Source organism: Cetorhinus maximus, chromosome 13, assembly GCF_964194155.1.
Source record: "Cetorhinus maximus chromosome 13, sCetMax3.hap1.1, whole genome shotgun sequence".
NCBI lineage: Eukaryota > Metazoa > Chordata > Chondrichthyes > Lamniformes > Cetorhinidae > Cetorhinus > Cetorhinus maximus.
The window spans coordinates 78,922,183-78,935,463 of record NC_135891.1 but is presented as its reverse complement, the minus strand read 5'-3'; the positions used below and the strand labels follow the sequence as shown (position 1 = coordinate 78,935,463).

Here is a 13,281-nt window from a genome sequence, read left to right as displayed (position 1 = left end):
TAAAGATCTGGAATTCCCTCCCTAAACCTTTTCACCTCTCTACCTATCTTTTTTTCTTTTAAGGTGTGCCTTAAAACCGACCTTTTTGACTCAGCTTTTGACCTTTTTCCCTCATTTCTCCTTATGCAGCATTGTCAAATTCTGCTGTATGGCACTCCTGCCATGAGACATTTTTATTAAGTTAAGGGCGCTATATAAATCCAAGTTGTTGTTCTGAAGTCATCAAAGATGCTGTATCAATGCAAGTATTTTCCTTATTCTTTCATGCATACATACATGCACACACGTGCACAGATACATATATGTGCACATATGTTTTAGACATAACCTATCACAGTAGCTGAAAGCGGGCGTGTGCTTAAAAGCTATTTAATTTTCAAGGACTTCCTTGTAATGCCCTGAAGAATGACCACAACCCTCCCACTCACGCCTGCCGCGAAGAAGGGGTTAAAGGTATATCATCACGGCTCGGTGTGGAGTGAGACATAGAGGTGATGTGCACAGCCTTTAAGGCTGGTGTTGGGAAGGCTACTGGCTCTCAGGAGTGAGATTGCTGTGTGATTCAGTACAGTTTGCAGGTTGAATGCGGGCCATTATGCTGGGGACTGCCAGCTGCTGCTCCATGTGTTAATAAACCGTATGCTCTCCTCTCTCACTGCCTCCTGTTGGATGTGATGGAAGCTCCTCTCCTCCTCTCCCTTTGTTTGACACCATCTCTCCCAAGCCCGGAGATTTCTCTCTGGTAACAAGCGGCCGCTGATTGCTCTGTGCTCGCAGTGAGCCAGGAGTAATTGTCCTGGCTGCCCCTCCAGCAGAGGACAGGGAGGAGCTGCTTTCTGCCCTGGCTCTCACACTCCCAAATGCGGTGGACTGGTCTGGAGATGGCGAGGGGATCCCGCAGCAGCTCCGCCTCGGTTCCTGGCGAGATACAAGGATGAGAACACCCCTATCCTGCTGCATTTTCCTGCCAACATCTGTCTGGATTCCCTCCACCCTTCTCTCCGCACAGGAGACAGGCAGATAACGAAAGACTGCACAGAGGTACCCCCGATCTCTGCATCTTCTCAGTTAACAAAAGGTGAGCAGTTTTTAACAAATAAATCTCTGGATTGCCTCCAGACAGGCTGGCTGAATGAATCAAAGAGGCAATGTGGCAGGGCTTTGGCTGGAGTTTCTTTGTATCGGTGCTCGGGGTTGTGTTATAAAGGGTGGCCCCTCCATTCTTTGTAACAGAAAATTAATCTCACACAAAAGTGAGGCACTCCTGTCAATAAATGGACATAGCGAGCACCCAACTGCTTTCCGGCCACTCTGTGTCGACTTGCACCCCAGCCAAGCCTGCCTGCCTGCCTCCCCCCTTTCTAATTTGTGCCATGTGTCCTCTAACTTCACTATGGGGTTTTTTTTTTTCACTCACTTCGGTGATTGTGGACCGTTCGCAAATCTCTGAGCACTGCGGTTTCTGTCCTCCAGCCCCAGGATGGCGAGCAGACAGACGCTTACTCAGCTGCCAAAGAAATCGCACATCACAAATGACATATTAATGTGCAGCTTCATCTGAAGTGCAGTGACTGTTATTTTTCCCCCCTATACAGCAATGGGATGAATAAGCACTGAATGTGTTATTTTCAGTGGTGTTAGTTCAGAGGGACGTTATGGGACACCCCCATGTCCCCACCCCTTCAAATAGTCACATATAGCCTTCACTATCCACCTGAACCACCTTGTTAGCTCCAACCTTGGTTTAACTCTAACCTGAGGGTGACAGCTCTGATAGTGCAACAGTGTGTGTGTAAGAGTGGTGGTTAAAGTGGCAACACCTCTAAGTCTGAAGATCAATGTTGATCCCCAATCCAGGGATCACCACATGATCCAGGATGACCTTACAGTGCAGTACTGAAGGAGTGCTTCATTGTCAATGGTGATTTTGGATGAGACCAGGGCACATCCGTACTCTCAGGTCCCATGTCACTATTTGAAGAAGAATATAGTCATTATAGCACAGGAGGCCATTTGGCCCAAGAGTAGGGGCGTTCTCTCTGCAGCCCCTGCCAACATTTATCTTTCCACCTTTGCTTTACCACTCTGCTGTTTGTGGAATTTTGCTGCTGCATTTACTATTTAAAAATAGTGACTGCATTTCATTGGCTGTAAAGTGCTTTGTGACATACTCAGTGGAGGTGGGGGGGTGGGGGGTGGTGTCATGAAAGGCACAGCATAAATATAAATTATTTCTTTCACATCAGTACTTCACTGGAACATTAGCCTAGGCTAGTACGTTCAAGCCCTTAGAGCAAAACTTGAATTTATGACCATCTAACTCCAAGCTGAGCTCCCTATGAAACTGAGCCAATGTATAATGCAGCCAGGTCATCATCCCAGCGTTTAAGGTAGCCATTTGAAAGTGAGTAAGCAATGTTAGCCCATGTGTGTGCAAAGAATGGCCTGTCTGATGGTAGTATAAATACAGGAGGGTGTGTGAAGGTGGGGTGAGGGGCATTATATGTCATTACAGCAGTGACTGCACTTCAGAAGTCATGGGCTTTGAAGCATTTTGGGACATTGTGAAAAGAGTTGTGTAAATATATGTTTTCTTTCTGTCTCTCATGTTGTTTGCAACACCATTATCCATCTTTCTGGTTATTCAATCTGATCAATGTACAATGCCAGAGGTTTAAAAACATAAATTGTACAAGGTGAGGTTCTTGTACAAGGTGAAGATGTTCACATCACAATCTGGGCTGCTCAATTCTCAAACCTTCCAGTCAAACTTCTTCGTTCCCTTTTGCTGCAGTTTTTCACAGGTTAAATCTCCATTTCTGGCTGCTGCAGCGGGTTATATACTAGATGCTTGCTTCGAAAATCTGGGTTAAATGTAACCAAGACAATTGATATGTTTGTGTTCTTTGCCTGTATGAAATGAGCTTTGGCAGTCTTGGTCCCTGTGGACATAGACCCATAACACAAAGCTGCCACTAAATTGGCAGGCTATGCAGCATCACGGACAGGAAGGGCCTTTAATTTAAACGGCCCTGATTTCTCCTCTCATCACCCATCCATAAACAGAACGGTGTTTTGAAATGATTCCCCCTTTATAAGCATTGGCATGTTTCCCAACCCCTCAGTTTTGGTGTGATCAATTTTTTTAATAAATAATGCAACGGCAAACTCGAGGTTGGATGAACTCAGACAGTTAGTTTATTTGCACACACTCAAAATGGGGGTTCGGGGGGGGTGTTGCTATGTAGCCCCCTGTGCACTCAAACAGTAAAAGAAGGATAGAGAAAGAAAGACTTACAGGGCAAAGACCACAGAGGAAAGTATTATTTTTTCACATGCGCCCAGGGTTCAACCATCTATTCCCTCACAGAGGTTAGCAGGTTGAAAACTGATGCTGTATAATTCACTTTCACAATGTTCAGCTTTCCAGTGGAGTTGACTTCACACAAGGTAATGGGCAGGCAGAGATGAATCAGTTTTGTAGTTCCAGTAGAAACAATGTAGGTGGGGCCAGGTATTCGGCCTGGGCAGAGCCTCTTTGCTGTGCTGCTGCTGGAGATGTTAAAAATGACAAACTGAAGGTTTTTCAGCGTAGCAAGGCAAAATTACTGGTTACACAAGCTAGAGCAATCCATGTCACATGACTCCCACCTCTTCACAGAGTCTTTGATGAATCGTGTGTATCCCCTGTCTGGGTTCCTGAGATGCTTAAATGTTTCAACCATAAAGACTTGAAAGAAAGGTTTTGGGGTCCTTTGTCCTAGCAGATGAATAGGTTCCAGTTGACCAGTTGACTTCTGAAATGCAGATGGCCTCTGCATAGTTCTCTTGGAATTTGTTCTCTGAAGCCCGCAGGGGTTGTTAGTGTCACTTCAGAGATAACGAGGTGCGAGTTTCCCTGATACTGCCAGAAAGTTTCTTTTGTTCATGGGTCACAGACCGACATAGCTTCAGGCATTTTAAAGAGCGTACAGCTTTTAAAATTTTAGAAATTAGTCATGAGGCTATCTATCTATATCTTTAGTGTGAGCTCTTAGTCCCCTGACAGCAGAAAGGCCACAGGGTGGATTGATGTAGGATCTTGAGAAGAGTCTGAAGCTGGACAGAGTGAAGGAACTTCACTCAGCACCTCAAATGGCTTAAGGCTGTTTGATGATGAGAGGGGTGCCCTGAGATGAATTCTCTTCCATATTAGTGACATCTCTTAGGTCAATTAGTTCAAACCCCACAAAGAAAAAACATTTTTATTGACATATTTATTGATAAAGCTTTCTGGCAAAAGAATCTCGGGCAACCTTGGTGCTTGGCTCATGCTGTGTTATCCCTTTTGCAGGGTGGTTTCTCTCCCATGGCTATAGATTCAGTGGAGCTTGCACCTTCAGGTCATTTTAATGGGTCTGACTGGGCAGCAGCCTGTGTTTGAAAACCAGGGCAAATAACTGCATTCTGACTTGAGATTATTGACCACCAGCTTTGCAACCTTCTCCATGTTCATAGACGATAGCTGGGAGCTCTCTCAGGTGTGATAGTCTTTCAGGTGCCCTTGCAGGGGGAGGAAAGAGGTGCCACTTCCCAATTTTAGCTTCCATGGTTTTGGTGTCTGACCATCTCAGGTCCTTTGATCTGGGGCGGAGGGGAGGGCATGGGTGCAAGGACTGAGGACTACTCATTGCGGATACTGCTTAGCCTAGGACTTGGCCATCAGAGATCCAGAACAGTGAGGCTGGACATGCAGAAATGTCCCTCCGCCTCACTTGCTGCTCCTTTAAGTACTCACACGATTGCCCTATGCTAAAATAAAATCCTAGAAGACTGAGGACAATTCAAAAGGCATTGGGACCCAACCTACCAGAAAGAAAACAATTGTATTTATAGAGCACATTTCACAACTTCAGAATGCCCCAAAACATTTTTCGAAAGCATTTTATTGGCTGTAGTGTAGGAAATGCCACAGCCTAATTTTCAAACAGCCAAATCCCACAAACCACATAAAATGCTTTTGGGATATTGGTTGCTGGGTAAATATCAGCTAGAATGCCAGGAGGGAGATTTGAACCCACAACTTTCAGACTCAAGTGTTACCAAACTGAGCCACTGATCAGGTCTCCAACCCTTATTCGTCTGCTTTGCTTTTGAGAAATAAATGTGTCCTGGGTGCAGAGGGAAAGCATCATGGAAATAGCATGGAACACAAAATAACCCTGAGGAACTGACCAAATTGACAACTGAAAAATAGAAAAAACACACACATGTGGGAGCAAATCTCCATTATCTAGAAGGACCAAGGCAACAGGTGCATGAGAACAACATCACCTCCAGGTTCCCCTCCAAGCCACACAGCATCTTGACCTGGAAATAGATCAGTTGCATTATTGCCGCTGGGCCAAATTCCTGGCATTTCCTTCAACGGTACTGTGGGAATACTTTCACCACATGGACTGCAGCAGTTCAAGAATGTGGTGCACCAGCTTCTCAACAGCAACTAGGGAATGGCAATAAATGCCAGCCTTTCCAGTAATGCCCACATCCTGAGAATGAATAAAGGAGTGCAATGCTGCAGTGTAATTGTGGAGGTTAGGGGTCTTTTATATGGAATATTAATGGACCCTTCGTAGCCAGCGTATTTGCCTTTATTGAATGGTTTAGTTTACATCGTTAATGAAAAAATGAATTTTCCACAGTTTAAAGCATTGAAAATAAGTTGCTTCCCACCCTTCACGTCCCCATACTATTGCAATTACGACTCACCAGAACCGACTCTTGATAACGCTCAAGCCTCCGAGTGAAAAGGTTGTGGGATTAGATGCCATTTCAGAGATTTAAGCACACAATACAGCACAGCACTGAGGGAATACTGCATTATCAAGGTATGGCCCTTTGGACAACATGATCAATAGATAGTCCTTCTGTCCTCTTATGTTGACATGGAAGATCAGGGAAGTTCTTCCCAGTGTGCTGGTCACTATTTATGCCCCAACCATGAAACATGAAAACAGATAATCTGGACGTTATCACATTATTATTTTCTGGATTTTTCTCATCCATAACTATCTTGCGATCTTGCAATGCGTGAAGCACAACTTGCACTTGTAAGCCGTGTGTATTTGTTGTGCTTAGTCAGGTCAGAGTGCACTTTGTGCTGAGCCTGTTATGCAATTGGCGCTCTCAAAAGAGAATGAATAATTGTAATATTGCGGATTGCAGCCTCACTGAGAAACAGGCTATCTGAAGATCCTAAGTCCTGTGTACGTTCTATTTGAATAATTGAAAAATGCCTGGTTCAATCAAGAATGGGTTTATGTATTTACACCTGCATAAAGAATTCTGAATAAATAGGAAGTGGCTCAATTAACTGGTTTTTCCCATATGTGGATCAGAATCTGTTCATCTGGACTCGGCTAGACTGCTGATGGGATGATATTGAATCTTGCTTTGAATTGTCAGCTGCTTCACAAGCATTTACAATTGACAGAGTGGCTTTTCATTAAGATTGTTATCCTTTCAGATATTGGTGGAACCTCTTGAGCTCAGCCTCACTTCATGAAGCTGCTCAACTGTGTGGAGTTCAGTGAATTTAAAAGGAAGAGAAGAGAAGGGTTGGAAGGAATCCCAATTTGTGCCACTGTCCGTTTTTTCTTCTTGTCACATTTTAACTCTTGTTCTGTTTCTTTCTCTCTGTCACTATGGTTACAAAGCAAAGGAGGAGGGTATGGGTAGTTTCACAAGGTTTGCAGTAAGATGTGTGGGTGGGGAGGCAAAATTTGGGGGCGGAGGGGTGAGGGAATTAGAGAGAGAGGGACAGCTGAGTGTGAGAGAAGGTAAGAGGATAATGGCCAGAGACAGTGAAAAACAATTAATTGGACAGAGAATGTTACATCTTAGACTGTTCACCTGTGAGTAACGTGCTGATTATTTCAATTCCATTTTATTTATTTAAAAATATCAGAATGACAGTAGATTAATATTTCAGGTGTGAGTCCACCATTACACCTGGTGAAGAATCTTTTGTTCTTCAGGGTCGCTGATGCACCTACTGTCCATTTTCAGCCTTTCCTGTTTTTAGTTTAGATGAACAGCGGTTGCTCTGATTTTCTTTTTGCAAGAGGAGCAATATTCTCTCTCAGAGAGGCAGTTAACATATGTGATGCTACTTCTGTGCAATGACCGTTACCCTACCTATAAAAGCAAGACTGTTCTCCCTGGTGTCGTGGCCCACACTTATCCCTCAACCAACATCACTAAACCAAAATGTAAGTCTTTTTTTTCCTATCTGGCTTTCTATTGCTCCCCTCCTCATTCCAGAAAAGGACGCCCTTTCCATTCAAGCTGGTTTTATATTGCCGCCTCTGGTATGTGTCATAGCTCTGGTGCTCAAATGGTCAGTTGTCATCCCAAATGTGAAGAGATTGGATTTGCCTAGATCAATGCCCAAGCCTATCTTTTTGTTTACTGTCCTTGAGCAAATGGCGGCCAACATAAAAGCAACTACTGTTTCTGACTGTCTTTTGGAAATTCTCTAGGGTGTGAACCAACGTCATAATATCATTGGGTGTCATTAGCATTCTCATGGATGAGTTATAGGGTTGCCAACTGTGATTAAATGTTTTCCTGGACGTTTCATCCCATGCCTTTCCTCCACATTCTGGCCATTAGTTGGCCAAGACGTCCATCCTTGTGACGTACTGTCTTTCTACTCCAGTTGGAAAGCAATAAGACTCATTACTCAATTGGATGATGCTTGACTGTCAGCTAATCAGCCTTTTTCTCTCATTTTCAATATTTTTATATCTGGTAAAGAGAAATGTTTAAAGAAACCAACAAATAAAAAACAATCTTTTTTAAAAATTTCCTGATGATTTTTCTCCAGGATTATACACAGCAGTGTCCAGGAGATGGATCTTCAATTGCTGGAGACTCCAGGCCAATCCTGGAGGGTTAGCAACCCTGCCAAGTTAGTAGAATTTGGGCTCAAGTCCCACTTGAGAGACTTGAGTACACAACTTATGCTGACATCCCCAGTGCAGTACTGGAGGGGTGCTGGACTGCAGGAGGTGCCTGTCAAGTTCACCTAAAAGATCACATACTCTAAAAAAGAACAGCAGGAGAGGCCAATAATAGTCCCCCAGCCAACATCACTTGAATACAGATGATCTGGCCATTATTATATTACTGTCTTTGGAAGCTTGCTGTGCACAATTGGTTGCCTTTTTTCCTACATTGCGAGTGATTACATTTCAAATATCCTCCTTTCTCTGTGGTTTTGAGAGAATATTTTCTCTGGAGTATTGTTGGTAAGGGCTGTGTCTACCTTTCTGCCAGTTTCTCGTTCACCCACAGACACTGCTATCTCTGCCTACCTTGTATTAGTTTTCTGTCAGTAATCCGCTGTATTCTGTAGTTGGTGGTAAGAACATCTTGGACATCTTTGTGGGTATTTATGGATGAAAACTGCATTATTAGGCTAAGCACCAGAGGGGAGAAACTTCTTTACACAGTGCATAGTTGTGATCCGGAATGGATTGCCTGAAAGGGGTGGCTGAAACAGATTCAGCATTCAAAAGAGAATTGGATACATATTTGAAAGAGGGAAATTGTCAGGACTATGGGCAAGCAGTAGGGGAGTGAATATCTCTTCTGCACTGTGTGATTATACATGTTAAGAACAACTCTTGGACGTCACATTGCTCAACAACTTGCCATCCACTGAGAGTTGGATCAAACAGATAATAGTCTCCTGATTGCATACACACAGGGCCATAGCCTTGTCTGCTATTCAGTACCTCATCCTGACTGTGCTGTAGTGCGGTGGCAACCCGAAGGAAAGGGCAAAGGTGCCATTGGAAAATGGGTGTGAAAGGGAAGGCGGGGACCAACTCGAGTGATAAATGTACAGTAGCTGTGGGGAGGATAGGTTTGGAGATAAGTAGTTCAAGGAGGCAGCATGATTGGAGAGGGGGTGGGGTGGGGGTGGAGTGGGCAGGTAAGGGGAGTTAGAGATACTTTGCTGATCCAGTTTAATCAGGAATGGGTGGATAGTCTTAAGAATGATTGCAGAAGGCAAGAATGTAATGAGTAGCGAAAGTGTTCCAGTACATGCACATGAAACTTATTTAGATTCAGCTGCTACTGCACTGACTTTCAACGTTCACCGTCAGTTAGAGTATGTTACATACAACACTTTTAGAGCTACTTAAATCTATGCAAACTGATGGAGTTAGTTCCACCTTCCAGTTTGTGCGATTTGTGCTGCATGGAAATGAATTTCACTTGTGCATTTGAAGCATGGAGAGTAATGAGGCAGGACGCCATGTCGTAGAACATTCCTTCATTAACGCAGTGCTTGGGAGAAGCAAATTAGCTCAGAGCTGCTTCTAATTGTTATTTTTATGCTGACTTGCTGCTGTGCTACTCAAAGGATTAGATGGAAAAGCCTTCAGGCCACAGCTGTCAAGGGGCTGTGCCCAAACAATGTGAACTGTGTGAAATCAGAGTTTCACTAGCTGACGTGCCTCCACTATTAAGTCAGAAGGTTTGGCCGTTCATTATTTAAACCTCAATTAAACTGTGAGGGGAGCGGGTACCATGGCCATTTGCAAATCATTGATGCCAAGCCAATTTTCACCTGCTTCACCTCCTGGGTGCAAATTGGAGCTAAAGTGGTTATCACGATGCTGCCAGACCTGCTGAGATTTTCCAGGTAATTCTGTTTTTATCATGAGTCTCTGCTCTCTAGGCTTCATACTGAACTTCTGTGGTGTTCATGAGGGAGCAGAGGACAGAAACGTTATTTCAATGATTCTGGTACATCCCTTCCAATCTCTTCAGCCAACCATTGGCAGCCGTGACTTTGGTTTCCTGGGCGCAAACTCTGGAATTCCCTCTCTAAACCCCTCCACCTCGTTATCTCTCTCCTCATTTTGAGACCCTCCTTAAAACTCAGAGAGAAATAGAGTTAATGTTTCGAGTTCAAAATGACTTCTTCAGAAGATCTTTTTTCTGATAATGCCTCTTGGGACCTTTTACCATTTCAAAAGTGCAATATAAATGCAAATTCTTATCACGAGGTGCGACTGATATCAGTGAACCTCCTGGTTCCTTGTCCTGTGTCCCCAGTGATCATTGGGCTGAATTCAACAAAGCCAGATGATTCTAAAACCAATAGCATTTCCTACATTGTAACAGAGACTTCACTTCAGGTGCATCATTGACTTCATTGGGGTGTCCTGTGGTCATAAAAGACAAGCTCCTTCTTTCAGTTCTGTCAGTTGACAATAGAAGAGCTACCTGCCCTTCCTCAAAAGTGTCCCAGGACCCTTTATGCCCATCTGAGTGGGCAGAGGGGGCCTCCATTTAATCTTCGCTCAGAAGGTTAATGCCTTTCCTAAGGCACAGCTCCCTCACTATTGTGCTGAAGTGCCAGCTTATTTTACACACTCAAGTGTACAACAGGAATTGCACTGATAGCCTTCCGACACAATGGGTGAGAATGCTACCACTGACTCAAACTGACACTTGGAGTTGCTATTAGATGTACTGTCCCCACAGTTTATAAAGTGTGTGTTGGTGTTGATGCAATTTGCCTGCTCTGAGCATTAGGTGGCTTAAAGAGGTAGCACTATTATAACTAAACAAAATTGTAGGTCATCACCATAAAGGCTGTAATCCAACACCATTTAGAGGGATTAAGTACACAAGATAATTAGACCTGAACAAGGTGCTATTTATTTATTGTACATGTTTGTTACTGCATTCAGAATTGAGTAGTGCACTCTGTAACCCAATACTCGTTCAAGCTGATTGAATGTACAAGGAAATTGCAACTTAAGGTGCAAAGCACTCAAGCAAGCATCTGTTTCTGCTCAAAAAAACCTGGAGTACTTGAAACATGGGAAGCAGAAACTTGAAATTGACTCTACAGAAATAGAAAATGGTTAAAGTATTGCCTGATTTAAACATGACCGTTTAAGTGGTGGAGACTGTATTTCCCAATCTCTCTCACCTACCAAGGTTGAGTCATACCAGACATGCTGTTCATCTCTTAGTAGTATGAAGTAATTTTGTTGGGAGATGGGAAATGCATTAATATTTGTTGTTTTGAACTCAGGGATATATTCCTGAGGTGGGTTTACAGCCAATGTTCAAACCAAAAATGGAAACTGGGAGACTGCTCAACCAAATCCAGAAATTTCCTAGACTTGAGTGAATAGTTGGCTGTTGGTGATAATGAGTCCTTGGCTTGCAGGGTGAAAGGTGGTGCGTTAACACGTGTAGAGGATATCCTGGTGGTGATGAAGGACAATGGACATGCAGAGGGACTGTGTGACATGAATTTTTGACAATCATTAACTCTGTGGTCAATGTGAAGCTGTTTCCTTGGCATTGTCCCCGTTTGACTAGACATTATTGAGTCTACTGTGATCCTATTGAGCTTTATGATTGGTTGTTTTACATGGGAACACATCAAGTTGTGAAAAGAGAAAATAAAAATAAATTGCAAATGTTGAAACTGTGGAATAAAAAGCAAAAATAGCTGGAGGCACACAGCCAGCCCATGAATTCTGTAAAGGCCTCAGTTGCTTTTACCTAGTGTAAGACCCACACTTGAGGCCCCATTCAGCCAAATGTAAAACTGCCAAGGCTTGCTAAGATTGAGTGCCAGAAAGAGATGTTAGAAGAAATTCTTTTGAACTGTTGCATCCTTTGTTTTCTGGAACCTGATCACTCACTTTATCTGTCTTGCCACCTCGCCCATCCTTTCAAAAAGCTCATAGGTTTCCTTCTCTTCCCGCTCCAGCCTCAGTTTCTTTAGCTTCCCTTGTCCAGTCAACAATTTAGGCTGAATTTTGTACTCGCAGCAGGGGCCACATCGATTGACCCAAAAATGGGGGGAGGGACAACCTCAGGAGCTGCTGGCCAATTGGATGTCTGGCAGCTCAGCAGACTCAGCAATGCCACTCGGAGCCATGGCCACTATTGGCGCTGTGCCTGGAAGACGAGGACACCATGGGAACATATCAGTTAGCAAGACCCTGGAGAGGGGCATGGAGGCTGGGGGCAGGGGGGGTGATTGGTGAGGGCCATTGCTGCTGCCGGCTCCCTCCATGGGCCAAAGGGTGTCTGAATAGGCAGCCTCCCACCCTAGAGGCTGCTAGGAAACCTGGTGGTCTCTTTATGTGCTGAAAACCTCCTTCCCTCACCCCCACCACTCCCCCAACCACTGGTAAAATTCCAGTGACTGTAGGGGGAGGCCCTTAATTGGCTCAATTGCCCTCTAGGCTGGAAGGCCATCCAGCACCTTCCCTGCTGCTGGCAAGATGGCATTGCAGCAGGAAGGTGATGGGCATACCACCCCCACCACCCCTCGCCATTTTATGATTTCCCACACTACCCCCCCCCCACCTCCAAGCCCATCCCCAGAGGGCTAGTAAAATCCAGCCCTTTCTTTGCACTTCAAAAAGTCCTCCTGTACATGAGGAATGTTCTAGAAAGGTAGCTTTTTCTGAACAGAAAGGAAGAATGCCTTTCATGGCCTCAGAATGTCTCAAAGTGTTTTACCGTCAATGAGGCACTTCTGAAGTATAATCACTATTGCAATGCAGGCAATCACAGCACCAATTTGTGCACAGCAAGATCCCACAAACAGCAGTGAGCTAAAGCTACCAGATAATCTGTTTTAGTGACTTAGTTGAAAGATAAACATTGGTTAGGAGACTGGGGCGGACTCCCCTGTACTTTGAAGTAGTGCCATGGAATCTTTTCTTTCCACGTCAGAGGATAGAGAAGCTCTTCTTGCATCTTTTCTGAGCAATAATACCTGTAACAGTGTAGCACACAATCCAGTGCAGTTCTGACGATCAGCCTAGATTACATCCACAAGTCTCTAGAGTGGGGCTCAAACCCGCCACCTTCTTATTCAGCCACAGCCAACACCCACAGGATGGGGCTCCATCTGAAACATTCACCCACCTTTTCTCTTTGCAGATGCCCATGGACATTTTCTCTCTTTAATCACCCTGTAACAGACATATCCAGAGACTAAGATGCCAGCTTGCTCCTCAGCATCTGACACCATCACTCAGAGACAGGTGTTGCTTGGCACTTAGGAATAGTGTCCATTGCTTGGCATTTTCCCACAATAGCGGCGACTGAAGACAGAACCTTTGGTTTCCCTTGTCTTAATAACAGCTTACTTCTATAAGGAGCCTTTAATGTACCAAAATACATTAATGTACCAAAATACTGCAAAAATCAAGGCTGACACATCAGTGTAACACTGAGAGA

The 13,281-nt window shown here is 44.2% G+C and overlaps 1 protein-coding gene across 1 annotated transcript in view; it reads left to right on the top strand.

Moving 5' to 3' along the window:
* Positions 1–549: 549 nt before the first annotated feature.
* Positions 550–13,281, top strand: part of LOC144688735 (phospholipid phosphatase-related protein type 3-like) — a 103,683-nt gene continuing 90,951 nt past the window's right edge. Inside the window, exon 1 of the mRNA XM_078555630.1 lies at positions 550–1,078. The gene's annotated coding sequence lies outside the window, so the exon portion shown is untranslated. The remainder of the gene's footprint in view (positions 1,079–13,281) is intronic.